A 19,190-nucleotide genomic window follows, 5' to 3' on the forward strand; every position below is an offset into this window, starting at 1 on the left:
TTAAGGACTAGGTTACAGCATTTCCTACGACTTTTATCAGGCAGGTCTGTGCTCTTAAATAGATAGATTGTGGGAGTAAAGACTAATTGTAATTGGAGTCCTTTTCAGGACTAGGTTACATCAGTTCCTATCAGTTTTTGCCAGGCAGGTCTGTGCCAGTGCTGTGCAAGTTTTTTTCACAGCATTTGGCTGAATCTAGCAAAGCTAATCCTTTTTGGCCTATTGCAGAGTGTGTTAGTCAGTGGAGTAGCCTATCTGTGTTGCAAGATATACCACCTGTGTATAGAATACCAATTTTTTTACTGCACCTAGTGAAGTAAAATCTTTTGGGCATAGCATCATTCTATTAGTCCATCTATACTGACCTCCATCAGGTTGCAAACTGAATATAATTTTTTTCTGCATCTAGCTCTGAAAAAATATTTGGGCTTCTAGCAGTGTGTGGGACTTGGTCTATTAGTCCATCTATACTGACCTCCATCAGGTTGCAAATTAAAAATAATTTTTTTCTTCATTTATCTCTGAAAAAATATTTGGGCTTCTAGCAGCGTGTGGGACTTCTTCTATTAGTCCATCTATACTGACCTCCATCAGGTTGCAAATTAAAAATAATTTTTTTCTGCATCTAGCTCTGAAAAAATATTTGGGCTTCTAGCAGTGTGTGTGACTTGGTCTATTAGTCCATCTATACTGACCTCCATCAGGTTGCAAATTAAAAATAATTTTTTTCTGCATCTAGCTCTGAAAAAATATTTGGGCTTCTAGCAGTGTGTGGGACTTGGTCTATTAGTCCATCTATACTGACCTCCATCAGGTTGCAAATTGAATAAAAAAATTTCTGCATCTAGCTCTGAAAAAATATTTGGGCTTCTAGCGGTGTGTGGGACTTGGTCTATTAGTCCATCTATACTGACCTCCATCAGGTTGCAAATTAAAAATATTTTTTTTCTGCATCTAGCTCTGAAAAAATATTTGGGCTTCTAGCAGTGTGTGGGACTTGGTCTATTAGTCCATCTATACTGACCTCCATCAGGTTGCAAATTAAAAATAATTTTTTTCTTCATTTAGCTCTGAAAAAATATTTGGGCTTCTAGCAGTGTGTGGGACTTGTTCTATTAGTCCTTCTATACTGACCTCCAGCAGGTTGCAAATTGAATATAATTTTTTTCTGCATCTAGCTCTGAAAAAATATTTGGGCTTCTAGCGGTGTGTGGGACTTGGTCTATTAGTCCATCTATACTGACCTCCATCAGGTTGCAAATTAAAAATAATTTTTTTCTGCATCTAGCTCTGAAAAAATATTTGGGCTTCTAGCAGTGTGTGGGACTTGGTCTATTAGTCCATCTATACTGACCTCCATCAGGTTGCTAATTAAAAATAATTTTTTTCTGCATCTAGCTCTGAAAAAATATTTGGGCTTCTAGCAGTGTGTGGGACTTGGTATATTAGTCCATCTATACTGACCTCCATCAGGTTGCAAATTGAATAAAAAAATTTTCTGCATCTAGCTCTGAAAAAATATTTGGGCTTCTAGCGGTGTGTGGGACTTGGTCTATTAGTCCATCTATACTGACCTCCATCAGGTTGCAAATTAAAAATAATTTTTTTCTGCATCTAACCCAGCCAATAGTTTTGGCCTAATACCACAGTTTGGCCACTCAGCTCTGCTCGGTTACCATCCATTGTTTTTTTGTGCAAACAACTCCAGAGTTGTGAATTAGTTAACCACCAAAATGAGTGGAAAAAGGCCTGCTGCTGGTGGAAAGGGGAATAGGCGTGTTGGGAAGGGGAAAAAAGGTTGTGTCCGTGGGGTAGGTGCAGAAGAAAGACCATCTTCCAGCCAAACTAAAATGTCTACTTCTTTTAGCGGACAATGTGATAAGATCCCTTTCTTACGGCCACGCCAATCGCTACAAATTCCAGATGAGGCACAAAAACAGCAGGTGTTTCAACGGATATCAAGTGCTCCTTTAAGTGGGCTCTCCTCCACATCAACTTCAACATCACAAATACTCCAGTCCTCAAAGGTGTCACCCAAATCGCACTTGCTTCCTCACAGCTCCCAAATCTCCAGCTGCCCGTCTGAGTATGAGGTAGAACAGATGGTTGAGTCTGCAGAGCTGTTTACTCATACTATAGCCTGGGAATCAGAGGTCGACTCCAGCGCTTCTGTGAATCCAGACGAGGAAATGATCTGCACTGATGCCCAGAATCTTTATGAGTCGGATCCAGGACCAGACGCAGAAGGTTCTGACCATAATGTAGACCCTCATTCCCAAACTGTAACTCCTGTTGGTGGAGACAATGAGGAAGACGATGATAACACTCAAATACCTGATTGGAGCGACAACTTTAGTTTTTTGTCAGGGCAGGAACAGGTTGGCTCTGAGGACGACGGGTGTGATAACGCACAGGGTGATGATGATGAGGTCGGAGATCCCTCTTACTGTCAACCCACAGTCAGCCAAGAGATGAGGTCAGCAGAGGAGGTGGAGGAAGATGCTAGTGACGACGAGGTCAGGTTGCGCCTTCCTGGACAGAGACGTAGTACTGGAAGCACGTCAACAACTGCATCCTCAAACACAACTCTGCCTCTCACCACAAGTCGTGGTGGCTCTTCAGGTCGCATGGGTGCTAAGCCTTGCATAGCCTGGGCATTTTTTCAGATCGATAAAGATGACCCAACTCGTGTTATCTGTAACATTTGTCAGCAAAAGCTAAGTAGAGGCCAAAAAATACATAGTTTGAGTACTTCATGCATGAACCGGCACATGGACATGAAGCATAAGTTGCAGTGGGAAGCTCAGTGTGCTACAATGCGGCCTAGCCGGCCGGGCCAACCACCGTCTGCCATATCTTGTGCATCCGCGGCCTCTTCATCCTCTGTGACTGGGGGGACAGCAGTCACACCTGTTTTGGGGCGCAGACCTGCCACCTCTTTACCCGCAACAGCCAGCGTGATTGGCAGGTCATCATTTTCTTTGGAGGTGGTAACACCAGCTGGTCTTGAGCGCTGTCCGACATCGATAACACCACCTTTGGATCAAGGCAACCTAACATGTCCGCCTGCATCTTCCTCACAGACCGGCAGTTTGCCGGGGACACCCTTATCAACCCCGTCTAAGCACAATAGCCAGCCCTCGGTCCCTCAGATGTGGACAAGTAAAAGACCATTTCCTCCTAGCCATGAGAAAGCTAAGAGGTTGAATTTCACCATCTGCAAGCTCTTGGCTACAGAAATGCTGCCTTTCCGCCTGGTGGACACAGAGGATTTTCGAGACCTTATGTCCGTCGCAGTGCCCCAGTACCAGATGCCCAGTCGGCACTACTTCTCAAAGAAAGGTGTGCCTGCGCTCCACCAGCATGTCGCACACAACATCACCGCTTCTTTGAGAAACTCTGTGTGTGACAGGGTGCATTTCACCACAGACACTTGGACGAGTAGGCATGGACAGGGGCGTTACATGTCGCTGACTGGGCACTGGGTAACTATGGTGACAGCAGGACAAGGGGCTGCTGTCCAAGTCTTGCCGTCCCCACGAGTTGTGCGTCAATCCTCTTTATGTCAAAGTTCCTCCACTGCTTCTGCCTCCTCAACCTCCTCTCGGTCTTCCACCTGCACCCAAAGCCTGTCTGGTCATGCCACAAGCTTTCTAACTGCGCAGAAGGGATCCTGCACACCTCCTTACTATGCTGGCAGTAGGGCTCAACGTCATCAGGCGGTTTTTACATTGAAATGTCTGGGAAATGTGAGTCACACAGCTGAGGAGTTGTGGTCAGCTCTGGAGAACCAATTTCATGAATGGTTGTCTCCACTGGACCTGAAACCAGGGAAGGCCGTGTGCGACAATGCTGCAAACCTGGGTGCGGCCCTTCGCCGGGGCAATGTCACACACGTGCCTTGTATGGCTCACGTGTTGAACCTGGTTGTCCAGCAATTTTTAGCCCACTATCCCAGACTAGATGGCCTTCTGCAGAGGGCACGGTCGCTGTGTGCTCACTTCCGCCGTTCGCATCCCGCAGCTCAGCGACTTACATCTCTACAGAAGTCGTTGGGCCTGCCACTTCACCGGCTAAAATGCGATGTGCCTACCCGGTGGAATTCAACTCTGCACATGTTGCAGCGACTGTGGCAGCACCGACAAGCCCTGGTGCAATACGTTCTGACGTATAGCCTGGGCCAACGAGATTCAGAGGTGGGGCAAATCACGCTGGAGGAGTGGTCTCAGATCAGGGACCTATGCACCCTTCTGCACAGTTTTGAAATGGCGACGAAGATGTTTAGTGCTGACGATGCCATTATCAGCATGACTATTCCGGTGATTTACATGCTGGAGCACATGTTAAACAGAATTCGGAGTCAGGTGGTGGCACAAGAGGAGGTGGAGGAAGTAGAGGAGGAGGAGTTGTATGCGGAAGGGCTAACATCTGCAAGGTCCAGACGGTCGGCAGCACCAAGGCGGCAGGCATGTGAGGGTGGGGGAGATGATTTTGCCAGGGCGCATGGTAGCAGCCAAACTAGTGAGGAAGGTGCAGGAGCCCAGGAAGAAGTGGAGGACGAACTGATGGAAGACTCATCAGATGAGGGAGACCTTGATCACATTTCTGTTGTGCGAGGTTGGGGGGAGAGGACAGAGGAAGGAAGCATGATTGTTACCTCGCCACCAACACAACAGGGACTTGGTGCTCCTGGATGCGCAACACACATGAGTGCCTTCTTGCTGCACTACCTGCAACATGACCCTCGAATTGTGAGAATTAGAAATAATCCTGACTACTGGGTTGCCACACTGTTAGATCCCCGGTACAAAAGTAAATTTGCAGAAATTATTCCTGCCATAGAAAGGGATGCACGCATGCAGGAGTATCAGCAGAGACTGTTGCAGAATCTTACATGTGCTTTTCCACAAAATACCAGTGGTGCACGTAGTGAATCTCACAGTTCCAACTTGCCAACCGTGGGACCGTCAAGTGTTCAGCACTCAAACCGTAACAGAACCACAGTATCTGCTGGTAACATCAATTTTGCGGAATCATTTCACCACTTTTTTAGCCCATCCTTTGCAAGGCCACAGGAGACAAGAAGTCTGACACATAGTCAACGCCTAGAGACGATGGTACAGGAGTATCTCCAAGTAAACATTGAAGCCACGACTGTGTCACTGGACCCTTGCTCTTTTTGGGCTTCCAATCTGGATAAATGGCCGGAGCTAGCCACTTACGCCTTGGAGATCTTGTCATGCCCCGCAGCCAGCGTTCTGTCTGAACGTGTGTTCAGCGCTGCTGGTGGTGTGCTGACAGATAAGCGCACGCGGCTCTTCACTGATAATGTAGACAGACTCACGTTCATAAAGATGAACAAATCATGGATCCGAAACGACTTTTCTACCCCTGTGTCATCCTGGGGAGAGTAAAAGCTTGATGATTGGTTAAAATCACCCTACCAACCGTTTTAAGCTTTCAAATTACTAATCATGTTTATCTGTATCTTGACTGGAAAATAATTTGGGCTTTGTAGCAGTGTGCAGCACTGATCCTATTAGGCCATCTATAATAAGCTTCACCAGATTTAAAATTAAAAATAATTTTTAGCTGCATCTAGCCCGGAAAATAATTTTGGGGCTCCGAGATGCGCAAGACACATAAGTGCCTTCTTGCTGCACTACCTGCAGCATGACCCTCATATTGTCAGAATTCGAAGTAATCATGACTACTGGTTAGATCCCCCAAACTTTTCGATCAACCTTTTCATTTTAATAAAGACCAAAAAAATGGTCATTTTTGAAATTATAAGCATTAGCAGGTTGTTAGAAACTGAAATTAAACAGTTTTCAACTCAAAACTTTATTCTAGGTGATGTTACATTTTCACATAGGACCCCTTGTTCGAAAGGAGCTTCTGAACTCTCTCGTCCATTGAATTTGTCAGGTTTTGGATGGTTTCTGCTTCAATTGTTTTGCATGAGGACAGAATACCCTCCCAGAGCTGTTGCTTAGATGTGAACTGCCTCCCGCCATCATAGACACTCCTTTTAATGATGCTCCAAAGGTTCTGAATGGGGTAGAGGTCAGGGGAGCATGGGGGTCACACCATAAGTTTGTCCCCTTTTATGCCCATATCAGCCAGAGATGCAGATGTTTTATGTGCAGCATGAGATGGTGCATTATCATGAAGAAAAATGATCTTGCTGTGAAATACACGGTTCTTCTTCTTGAACCATGGCAGGAAGTGCTGTTTGAGAAAATCCACATACATTATGGAGTTCATCTTTAGCGCCTTCAGGGATCCTAAAGGGGCCGACAATCTCTCTCCCCATGATTCCAGCCCAAAACATTACTCCACCTCCTCCTTGTTGGCGCTGTAGCCGTGTTTGCGTGGGGTGTCCATCAACCAGCCATCCTCCACTCCATTCATCTGGACCATCGAGCGCTGCACGGCACTCATCCGTGAACAAAACAGTTTTGAAATCAGTCTTCATGTAATGTTTGGCCCACTGGAGCCGTTTCTGCTTGTGTGAAGTGGATAGAGGAGGTCGACAGGATGGCGTATGCACAGCTGCAAACCTCTGAAGGACCCTGCATCTTGTTGTTCGGGGGACGTTGGAGGCACAAGCAGCTTCAAAAACTTGTCTGCTGCTATGACAAGGCTTTTTTGCCGCTGCTCTTTCAACCTGACGTAATTGCCTGTAGGAAAGAGTCCTCAATTTGCCCTTATCAGCACGCACACGTGTGTACTGTGAATCAGCTACATACTTCTTGATTGCCAAGACACTTCATCCTGATCATCGCACAATGTTGATTGTAGTCATGCCTTGACCTAAACACTCCACAATTTGTTGCTTCTCAGCAGCCGACACATCCTTTTTCTTTCCCATTTTGGAAGAAAATGTAGGCTGCTTAATAATGTGAGAGAGCCTTCTTAAGTAGTCTTGCCTTTCATTGGACACACCTGCCAAACTAATTAGCACAGGTGTCTGCAATTGCTTACAGTGATATAAAGAGCCCTGACACACATCACCATCAATGAGTTTAACTGACAAACAAACAAATTCTTCCCTTATCACTCCTAAACACTTTTTGCATAATAATTTGGAACGCGGTGTACATGTGCTTTTCCACAAAACACCAGTGGTTCACATAGTGAATCTTACAGTTCTAACTTGCCAACCGTGGTCTGTATGGAATTGTTCAATAAAGGGCCCAAAATTAAGATAACATAGATGGGAGAGGTCTCTATGAATAGGAATTCCTAAGTATTTGATACCCTGTGAGGGCCAGGCAAAGGGAAAGTTGGACTGGATGGAATCCTATATGGATTTAGGGAGGGAGACATCGAGGGCCTCAGACTTCGCTGCATTGATTTTAAAATTTTACCATGTAACAAAGTGATCTATTTCAGCCATAACAGCAGGGATGGATATATGTGATTGAGTGATATATACTAGGACATCATCAGCAAATAGAGAGCACTTGTACTCGGTGCCTCCCACCTCAATCCACCTAATATTGGGGTTATGGCGAATTGATGAGAGCAGGTGCTCCGTCACTAGGATGTATAAGAGAGGGGACAGAGGACATCCCTGCCTTGTCCCATTGGTGATTGTGAAAGGTGATGAAAATGTTCTGACGCACCCCCTGGGCCTTGGGACACCCGGAGCCGGACCCATTTTGGTGGATGCTGGTGGTTGTAGTCTTCGTTGCGGCGATCCGGTTCCGTGGCTCAGGGCGGTCAAACCAGTGGCGGAACTATTTATGTGGTTTTGATGTTTAAATGTCCGACTACGCCACCCGTGGATTGCGGTCAGAGTGAACCGCCGCTACAGGGCAGACCGCTAAGGCTGGTGTTGTGGGTGCAGCAGAGCGTAGCATAACTCCCCACGGGAGGAGTATAGCCTCAGGGCAGTGTATGCGGAGGATGGGGGTGATGGTGCAGGGCAGCAGCAGTAACGACACGGAGTCAGTGATGCAGTTCAGGGCCTTTACTCACAGTTCTTATTATCCAGACCACGTCTGCAGGTAACGGCTGCCCACGTCGTACTGTGCTCACCAGGTGAGGGGCTCAGACAACTCCCAGATAACTTTGGAGCGCTTCACAGGACCCCCTTTGTGTGTCCTTTGTCTGGCCTTTCTTACCAACACTTCTGTCCGGCTGCCTCGGGCCTCCTCTTGGTAAACTTGGCGCCAGTTTCCCTGACCCTATGTGGTGCCTTCCTAGCGGGTGGAGCAAGGGGCTGCGCCACATAAAATGTCAGAGCCTCCGGTTTCTAGCTGAGGGTCGTTTCCTGCCTCCACTAGTTCGGGGACCGGTCTCCCCCTTTGGCCTGACCCCTCCACGCAGGTGGATTCGGGCGTGCGGTGGCGACTCGCCCGTCCGCACCCCTGGGATCCCTTCATTCCTCGTTCCTGGAGCCTTCTCCGCTCCTCTTCCTTCCTTCTCCCTCTTGCAGGCCTGGGCCTCTGTTACTAGGCCCGCCTCCGGAGCAGAGCTCATGCAGAGCCCCTGCTCCCTGCCACTTCTGCTCAGACTTCTCTGCACTGAACTAAGATGGTGCCCACCTTTTATACTCCCTTCTCAATGCACCCAGGAACTGCTTCCTCCCTGCTCCTGCACTACAGGGTTCCCCTTCCTCAGTGTTCCCTCCCCCCACTCCAGCCAGGGACAGGGACTGTCGTGCCCATCTCAGGGGCATATTGGTCGCCCTGCCCCACGGCAATGTGGTGTAATGCATGCAGGTGTCGGGTCCTGATCCACACTCCATCCTTATCTGAGAGTGAGATATCACACCTCTGGGTGAGGTGCAATACGTCTGTAGCAACCGAGCCCTCGGTGCTACAGTTCCATTTATCTTCAGCCTAGGTGACGTATTGTGATACAGGGCCGTGATTTTGGCTATAAAAGGGTCCCCTAGACCCCTACCCCAAGCTTTTTAAGAGAATCATATATGGCGTGCCAGGAGACTCTATGGAATGCTTTCTCAGCATCCAACGAGAGTATCTACTTACAAATTTTTAACTGCATCTAGCCCAGGAAATACTTTGTGCCTAGTAGCAGTGTCTGCTAGTCAGCGGATTATCCCGGCTGTTAAGCAAGCTACACCACCTGTAGTTTGGACACTTAATTTTTTCAAAGGAAATGCTTCGGGACCACGGGATACTCAGTGAAGAGCATCAGGAGGCACCCCAAGGCATAGGGGCTGGGACTGGCACTAGGATGCCTTGCGGTGGACAGCCGAGCTCGATCCTTATAAAAGCTTTTTAACTGCAGCAGCTTTAGTGGACGCTACTGGAGCTGGAATTACGCGGCTGCTGGCATGAGACTTGCCCTCCAATAGATCCTTGTAAATGGATTTAAAGTGTATTCATTCAAATTAGAGGGACAATTTAAATTAAAAAGCTTAGAGCTGCCTCCACCACAGGGGGGCTCTCTCGACCCACCAGCGGACAGGCACCAGTATTGGGAGAGGGGGGCTGGCCGTCAGGGTTCACCGCGGCTCTGGCACAAACCCGGCGACACGGAGGTGGCACGGGCAGGAGCGGACTGGCCGTGTCGGCTTCTCACTTTTTGGATTTTAGAAGGGCATGACATGCCTATATCTGTGTCTCCCCCTCCTTTTACTCCTCCACCTCTTTTCTTTTCGCATGACTATATGTACTTGTCACTTTTCCATGTGTTAGTTGTGTCTTCTGAGCAGTTTGTCAGCTTTTGGACACCTTTGAAGGTGTTTTCTATGTGTTTCTATGTGTTTTTGTTTGCCTGCCATTGGTTTTAACGGTGTTCGAAGGTGTTCGACGAACAGTTCGACGAACAGTTCGGCGAACACACGGGTGTTCGACGAACCGAACCGAACTCGAACACTACGGGGGTGGCTCAACACTAGTTACCACCTTCCATGAGAGAGGCAATTATTACTATTATCCCTAAAAAAAGGAAAGACCCTAAGCTCCCCGAGTCATATAGACCTATTTCTCTATTGACTGTGGATATCAAAATATTGGCTAAAATATTAGCTAATAGGCTGTCAGGAATTATTTCTAAAGTGATACATCCAGACCAAAGGGGCTTTATGGCCAACAAATCCACATCAATTAATTTGAGCCTCTTTTTGAATATGCAGCTCCCAGCAGATAACATTGGGCATAGAGCGGTGCTGTCATTGGATGCAGCAAAGGCATTCGATAGAGTGGAACTTCCTCTAGAAGGTGTTGAAAAAAGCCTTAGTTACTTACCGGTAACGGGATTTTTCGGAGCCCATGACAGCACCACGTGAGAGAGTGGATCCGCCCATCAAGGACAGGAAACCTATAGGTTAAAAAGGGCAGCCCTCTCTTCCCGCCTCAGTTTAGTTAACAGAGCATGAGAGTAACCGCCAAGGTTAGTTATAACAAAACATAATCACATTAAGTACATTACTTTTCATCAATTTCCCGCAAGGGTGCACAAAAAGAAATCAACTCTACGGGAGTGCACAACACCAGTGAAGGGAGGGAATATACGGGTGCTGTCATGGGCTCCGAAAAATCCCGTTACCGGTAAGTAACTAAGGCTTTATTCGGTCTCCCATGACAGCACCACGTGAGAGAATTACAGAGACGAAAGGAAATTAGGGAGGGACCACAGCTTGAAGCACCCTTCTCCCAAAAGTGAGATCTGCAGAGCCACCCAGATCCAATCTATAGTGCCTATAGAAAGTAGAGGGAGAAGACCAGGTGGCAGCCTTACAAATTTCCTCAATGGAAAGCCCTGTCTTCTCCGCCCAGGAGGTTGACACCGCTCTGGTAGAATGCGCCCTCAATCCCTCCGGTATCTCTTTATCCCCTGAGGAGTATGCGAGGGAAATGGCCTCCTTGATCCATCTAGCGATTGTAGCCTTTGAGGCCTTACAACCCTTTCTAGTCCCCTGATAGCATATAAATAGGGACTTATCCTTTCTAAAGCCACATGATACTTCTAAGTACTTTAGTACGCTCCTCCTAACGTTTAAAGTGTGAAGCCTCTCCTCCTTTTGATTTTTGGGCGGGAAGCAAAAAGTCGGGAGAACTATCTCCTGGGTTCTATGGAATCGAGTGGCCACTTTAGGAAGAAAGGCCGGATCAGGTTTTAATATAATCCTATCGTCCAGAATTTGCGTAAATGGAGGGCATATTGAAAGGGCCTGTAGGTCACTGACTCTCCTGGCTGAAGTTAGGGCTACTAACAGGACCGTCTTTAGGAAAATAATTTTGGGGGAGACTAAATCTAGTGGCTCAAAAGGAGGACTGGTCAAGGCATCTAATACAAAATTCAAATCCCAGGGAGACATCTTTACCTTGGTAATGGGTCTACACCTAAAGGAAGCTTTTATAAAACGGGCTATCCAATAGTTATCTGCAATATTGGAAGAAAATAAAGCCCCCAACGCCGACACCTGTACTTTCAAGGTACTGGTAGAGAGACCCAATTCTAAGCCCCGCTGCAGAAATTCCAGAATTTTCCCAATAGGGGGCCCCTCCTCCACCTTAACTTCTGCAAAGGACAGAAACTTCCTCCAGGTCCTGGCATAAATACGGGTGGTAACAGGTTTTCTACTAGCCAGGAGAGTATTCACTACATTTGCGGGGAATCCTTTGTTGGTCAATAACACCCTCTCAAATTGCATGCCGTCAAATGTAGACTCGGGGTTGGAGGATGGGAAAGTGGCCCCTGAGTGAGGTCCGGAATCTCCGGAAGAACCCAGGGATCTGATATGGACATCTTCCGGAGACAAGGGAACCACGGTTTTTTGGGCCAAAAGGGGCATATGAGTATCACTCTGGCCCGGTCTGCCCTGATCTCTCTTATTACCGCTGGGACCAGGATCATGGGAGGGAAGGCATATGCCAGAGGAAATCTCCAGGGAACCATGAAGGCGTCCACTGCCAGGGGTTCTGCTCTGGGGTCTAAGGAACAAAAATTTTCCACTTTCCGATTGGCTCTTGTTGCGAATAAGTCCACAGTCTGAAGGCCCCACATTTCTACGATTCTGGAGAATATTCGCGTATTTAGGGACCACTCTACCTCTTTTACGGAAGTACGGCTGAGGAAATCCGCTGTAATGTTTTCCTTCCCTTTTAGATGAGTAGCCGAAAGAGAGCGACAATGATCTTCGGCTTTCAGCAGAAGTGCGTTCGCTACCCTCATCAAGTTTCTTGAGCGGGTTCCCCCTTGGTGGTTTATGTAAGCTACCGTGACTTGATTGTCCGAGAGTATACGGACATGCTGGCCCTGTAAATATATAAGGAACTCGTTGAACGCATGCTGCACCGCCAGAAGCTCCTTAACATTTGATGACAACTGTCACTCACTGCTTGACCAGGTTCCCTGCACTAATCTCCCTTCAAAGTGAGCTCCCCAACCTGTAGCACTTGCATCAGTGGACAAGACTGCAGTTGGACTACATTCCCAGGGAACCCCTTTAGCAAGATTGTCTTGTCGCAACCACCAACGAAGGGACCTTATGGCACGAGGACCTAGCGTAAACTCACGGTCTAGATGCCCCTCTAAAGCTGCGTTATTGTACAACACATCCCACTGAAAAGCTCTTGAATGTAATTGTGACCAACGAACCGCAGGAAAAGTGGAGGTGAAGGTTCCCAATAGTGACATGGCCTTACGGAGTGACATAGAAGGTTTATGTATACATTGTGCTACCAACCCCAGGATTCTATCAATTTTTTCTTCTGGAAGACAACATAGCTGTTTCCTGGAATCTAATATGACCCCCAGATATTGTTGTACCTTGAGTGGAGATAGTCTAGACTTTTCTAAATTTAGAAACCACCCCAAGCTCTTTAAGACCGACATAGTCTCCCGCAGGTGGGTCTCGCACTGAACCAACGAGTTCCCCACTATCAGGAGATCATCCAGGTAAGGGATAATTAGAATGTCCCTTTCTCTTACATGTGCCTTAACTTCCGCCATTACTTTAGTAATAACTCACGGGGCTATAGCTAAACCGAAGGGGAGTGCAGTGTATTGAAAGTGTTTAACCACCCCGTCAATTTCAATGGCCAGCCTCAAGTATTTCTGATAGTGACTATGAATTGGGATATGGCAATACGCATCTTTGGGATAGAGCACTACCATATAGCAGTGGGGAAAAAGTAACTTTATTACGGATTTTAAAGACTCCATTTTAAAGGTGTGTATTTTAAGGAAATTATTCAGGGATTTCAGATTTATGATTGTCCTGAAACTTCCATCCGGTTTCGGAACCAAGAAGAGCGGGGAGTAGAAACCAAGACCCTTTTCAGCCTCCGGAACTTCAATCAGGACGTGCTTTCTTATTAGGGTTTGTACTTCCGAAACGAGGGCAGCCTGGCGTTCTGGGGAAGAACTGGAGGGAACAACCATGAATCTTTTGTGAGGCAATGCTTTAAATTGAAATTTAAGACCATACTTAATCAGGCTTAAAATCCAATTACTATGAGAAATCTGTTCCCAAGCTGGGACAAAAAAAAATGACAAATCTCCCTCCCACCTGGGCTGATTGTGTATCACCTTGCTTCTGCGCAATTTTTTGGAGACGGACGAAAGAGTAGACCTCTACCTTTTCGACCCCTTTCGTCAGACTTGTCTTGCTCCCTGAAATATCTCTTCCGGAAAAATTTCCTCTTCCGGAACGATCTCTTAAAGGAGGGTAGAGGTACTGATGGAAACCCCCTCTTAGGGTCCCCAGCTTTCTCCAATAAGTCATCCATGGTCTGACCAAAGAGGTATTCTCCTTCGCACGGGATTGTGCACAGTCTGGATTTAGTCTGTAAATCCCCTGGCCAGCATTTAATCCACAAGGCTCGCCGAGCCGCATTTGACAGTGCTGCTGATTTTGCTGCCAACCTTACTGAGTCCACAGATGCATCCGCAAGAAAAGCTGCCGCCCCCTGAACCAGTGGAAGGGAAGAAATAATGTCTTTCCTAGAAGTCCCATCCTTCAACTGACTGTCTAGCTGTTCAAACCACACCATCAGGGCTCTGGACGTGCAGGTAGCTGCTACTGTTGGGTCTCAGTGCTCCCGCAGCTGTCTCCCATGCCCCTTTCAAGAAAGTATCAGCCCATCTGTCTAAGGGGTCTCTCAATGCACCCATATCATCGAACGGGAGGGAAGTTCTTTTCGCTGCTTTGGTAACAGCAACATCCAGCTTGGGTGCTTTTAACCAGGAGGAACACATAGCATCCTCAAATGGATATTTCCTTTTAAAGGATGGAGGAACACTACCCTTCTTGTCAGGTTTCCTCCACTCCTTATCAATGAGGTCTTTCACCTTTGAATTTACCCAAGACCAAACATAACATCCTCAGCTGATTTCTCTGCCCTCGTGTCCACTATCCCCATTGTAGATTGGACGGCTTTTACTAGGGCATCGACCTCCTTCAGGGGAAAGCACTGTCTATCTGGCTCACTGTCAGAGGAAGAGAAGGCGGAGGAGGAGACGACCGACAGTTCAGAGTCTGAACCCGGCTGGGTTTCTTGAGGAATATGCCCAGACTCTGAACCCTGCAATGCTTTGCCTATTTCTTCCCTTATTAAAGTTCTTAGGCCTAGGGAAAAATCTGGGGTTTCCTCCGACATCATTTTGCTAATACAAAGCTGGCATAACCTCTTGCTATATGAATCAGGGAGTGGACAGCTGCATAAGGCACATTCTCTGTGCTTGGATTTCGAGGAACATTTCTTGCTCTAAAAGAAAGTTATAGAAAGAAAGAAGGAGGAAATATTAGTAGAACTTTCACGAAGATTCCACTCACCCCACAGAGCCTTCGGTACCGTAGAAGCAGAGGAATCCAACATGCATGGCGAGGAATCACGCCGCATCGGACCGTCCTTCCTGCTCTTAGTGACAGCTCTTCTAGCTGAACGACCAGACCCTAGCCGGGAATGGCACTGCGCCACTAGTTGTGAGGGCTCCCCAGAGGGCTGCTCCTGCAGCAGATGTTGTTGCCTAGGTGACAGCTCTTGTGAAACTTCCATAATTACAGTGTAAGAATGGGCTGGGAAGCACCTCTGTATGTTACCAGACCCTTTATATACTGGCCATACCGGTACCATGTGTGGGTGTGTGCTCTTTTTTTTTTTTTCCCCAGGAGGGCGTTACCTGCTCCTTGGTCTTCCTCCCCAGGTGGCCAGGTGGGTTCCAGGTGGGCTCCTCGCCGCCAGGACCTTAATCGCCCGGCGTTCAGTGGCTCGCGCGCAAAATTCAAACGAGCTCCGCCCCTTCCGGTGATGTCACAGGGACTTCCTGCCCGGCGCACCGGAAGTCACGTCAGTAGGTCGCGCCTGTCACGTGCCCCGCCGGCGCGACCTGGATCTCCTGCAAATTGTAGAGGGGGGAAGGAAGCCCGCTAGCGGCCCCACACTTGGCGGACATCTACCTCCCCGTGAGGCGATGTCGCGCCCGCCGCAACGCTCACGGAGGCGCCCCACTGAGCCCTACCGTGGCATCTCCAGAGGACCGGCTCCAACCACCTGCTGTGGCCCTCTCTGGGACAGGAGTCCATCTTCTGCAGGTAAGCCTGCGAGGTCTCCCATCATGGACAGGAAACCTAAACTGAGGCGGGAAGAGAGGGCCGCCCTTTTTAACCTGTAGGTTTCCTGTCCTTGATGGGCGGATCCTCTCTCTCACGTGATGCTGTCATGGGAGACCGAATAAAAGTGGGGTTCGGACCCATGTTTATATCATGGGTACAGTTGCTATACTCCTCCCCTACAACTAAGATCAAAAGCAAACTGTGAGCTGTATCAAAGCTTCAGATTATATAGAGGCACAAGACAGGGGTGCCCTCTGTCCCCATTATTGTTTGCCATTGCAATAGAACCTTTAGCGGCAGTAGTGAGGAATTCAATATGGGAACATAGAAGAGAAGATTACATTGTATGCGGACGACCTTCTGCTATTTCTGGGATACTATGGTAGATCCCTGAATAGTGTAATGGATATACTTAAACAGTTTGGGCGGTTGTCAGGTCTGTCTATTAACTGGGATAAATCTGTACTATTCCCCTTAGATGGCCCGGTAAACCGTTTAGACATTCAGCATACCCAGATAGAGGTGGTTTCCCCGTTCAAGGACTTGGGGTTAGTAATATCGTCCCCTCTTGGAGATTATGAAAAACAGAATTTACTGCCTCTTCTAGACAAAATTAAGTGCAGAATAACGGCATGGTGTAAACTCCAACTCTCTGTGGTGGGCAGGTTAAATCTTAAGCTAGTGTTAATGCCTTAGTTTTTATATATTCTACATAATGCTCCCATTTGGCTCCCGCTATCTAGATTCCATAAGACACACACTTTTCAGAGATTTGATCTGGCGTAAAGGGCAATCCAGAATAAGACTAGAAACTTTGTAGAGACCAAAAGACGACAGTGGCCTGGCACTGTCCACTGCATGGTTATATTTCCTGGCGGCTCAATGCCAACATATGAAAAGATGGAAAGAAAATGACACGGGCAGTTCGGTCTGCAAAATTATTCAAAACACTGTGGGACAGGGGCCCCTTGTGGAAAGCTTGGAGGCAGGGAGGTTTGGGGTCTCTTTGTATATCCTACATAGTTACATAGTTTATAAGGCCGAAAAAAGACAAGCGTCCATCCAGTTCAGCCTATTTCTTGTGCACTGCAGCTATTCCGCAGCATTGATCCAGGGGAAGGCAACAAAAAAACATGAGGTATAGGCCAATTTACATCACTGAGGAAAAATTCACTTCCCGACACCAATCTGGCAGTAAGATTAAATCCCTGGATTAATTAACTAAGCATAAGATGTAATTTTATTGTTCTCAAGAAAGGCGTCCAGGCCTCTCTTGAACTCTTTAAGTGAGTTGGACATCACCACTTCCTCTCCCAGAGAGTTCCAGAGTCTCACGGCTCTGACCGTAAAGAATCCCCTTCTATGCTGGTGCAGGAACCTCCTTTCCTCCAGACGCATAGTGTGCCCCCTCGTCTTTGTCACCATCCTTGGTATAAACAGGTCATGGGAGAGATCTCTGTACTGCCCCCTGATGTATTTATACATGTTTATGAGGTCTCCCCTAAGCCTTCTCTTTTCCAATGTAAATAGGCCTAATTTTGACAACCTCTCTGGGTATTCTAGTCCCTCCATTCCCTTTATTACCTTAGTCGCCCTCCTTTGTACCCTCTCTAGCTCCAATATGTCTTTCCTGAGCACCGGAGCCCAGAACTGTGCACAATATTCTAAGTGCGGCCTTACCAGCGCTTTATACAGAGGAAGAACAATGTTCTCATCATATGCCCCTATTCCTCTTCTGATGCATGCCATGACTCTATTTGCCTTCGCAGCTGCTGCCTGACACTGGGCACTCCAATTTAATTTGCTGTTAACCAAGACGCCCAGGTCCTTCTCCATGTCAGATTTCCCCAACGGTTTCCCATTTAATATGTATGGGTGACTGCTGTTTTTCTTTCCCATGTGCATGACCTTACATTTATCGGCATTGAACCCCATTTGCCATTTTTTGGCCCAACTCCCCAATTTATCTAAATCCTCCTGTAGCTGTGCCCTATCCTCATCTGTATTAACTACTTTACAAAGTTTAGTATCATCTGCAAATATTGCTATTTTACTATGCAACCCTTCCACTAGATCATTAATAAATATATTAAATAATATAGGGCCCAAGACAGACCCTTGAGGCACCCCGCTAGTAACCCTGACACACCCTGAGCTTACTCCATTGATAACCACCCTCTGCTTTCTATCACTCAGCCAGCTATTTACCCACTTGCACACATTATCCCCCAGACCAAGCATTCTCATTTTATATACCAACCTTTTGTGTGGCACGGTATCAAACGCTTTGGAGAAGTCAAGGTATACAACATCCACTGACTCTCCCCGGTCCAGCTGTGAGCTCACCTCCTCGTAGAAGGCGATCAGGTTTGTTTGGCAGGAGCGATCCCTCATGAATCCATGTTGATATGGAGTTAGATAGTTATTATCATTAAGATATTCTACAATAGCATCTCTAAGAAATCCTTCAAACAATTTACCCACAACAGACGTTAAGCTGACTGGTCTATAGTTCCCAGGGTCACTTTTAGACCCCTTTTTGAATATTGGTACCACATTTGCTTGGCGCCAGTCTAGTGGGACAGTCCCTGTCCATAAAGAGTGCTTGAATATAAGATACAGCGGCCTGTCTATCACATTACTTAATTCTTTTAGTACCCGGGGGTGTATGTCATCTGGGCCTGGTGACTTGTCTATTTTGATATTATTTAGGCGTTTCTGAACTTCCCCCTGGGTTAGGTGGGTGATATTTAGCGGAGGATTTACTTTATCACTCTGCATTTCCTCCGATAAATTGTTTTCTTTTGTGAAAACAGTGGAGAAGAAGCTATTGAGTAGGTTTGCTTTACCCTCATCGCCCTCTATGATTTTACCCAGGTTATTTTTCAATGGGCCAACGCCATCAGTTTTAATCCTTTTACTGTTTATATAGTTAAAGAACAGTTTGGGATTCGTTTTACTTTCCTTGGCAATTAGTCTCTCTGTCTCCTCTTTTGCTATTCTTATTTGTTTCTTACAGATTTTGTTTTTTTCCCTATAAGATATTAGCGCTTCCTCGCTGCCTTCTTGTTTAAGTTTACCGAAAGCCCTTTTTTTGTTTTTCATTGCCCTCTTGACTTCCTTATTTAGCCACATTGGCTTCCTCCTATTCCTAGCCCTTTTATTCCCATAAGGTATGTACCTTCTACAGTGACTATGTAGGACTGTTTTGAAAATGTCCCATTTTCTATCCGTGCTCCTATTACTAAAGATACTATCCCAGTCTATAAGGTGAAGGGCATCTCTTAGCTGATCAAACTTTGCCCTCCTAAAGTTCAGTGTTTTTGTGACTCCCTTGCTGGGCACCCTACTGAAGCACATGTGGAATTGTATAATGTTGTGGTTACTATTTCCCAGGTGTCCCCCGACCTGCACCTCAGTTATTCTGTCTGGCCTGTTAGTTAATATTAAGTCTAAAAGGGCCGTCCCTCTAGTTGGTTCCTGCACAAGTTGTGACAAATAATTGTCTTTGATAATTGACAGAAACCTGTTTCCTTTCTGAGATCTACAGCTTTCGGTTTCCCAGTCTATATCGGGGTAGTTGAAGTCCCCCATAATAAGCACCTCATTATTTTTTGCTACTTCGTCTATTTGTCTCATTAATAGACTT

The sequence above is a fragment of the Phyllobates terribilis genome, unplaced genomic scaffold, assembly GCF_046119375.1.
Source record: "Phyllobates terribilis strain yellow unplaced genomic scaffold, ASM4611937v1 Scaffold_1__5_contigs__length_1240528914, whole genome shotgun sequence".
Lineage (NCBI taxonomy): Eukaryota > Metazoa > Chordata > Amphibia > Anura > Dendrobatidae > Phyllobates > Phyllobates terribilis.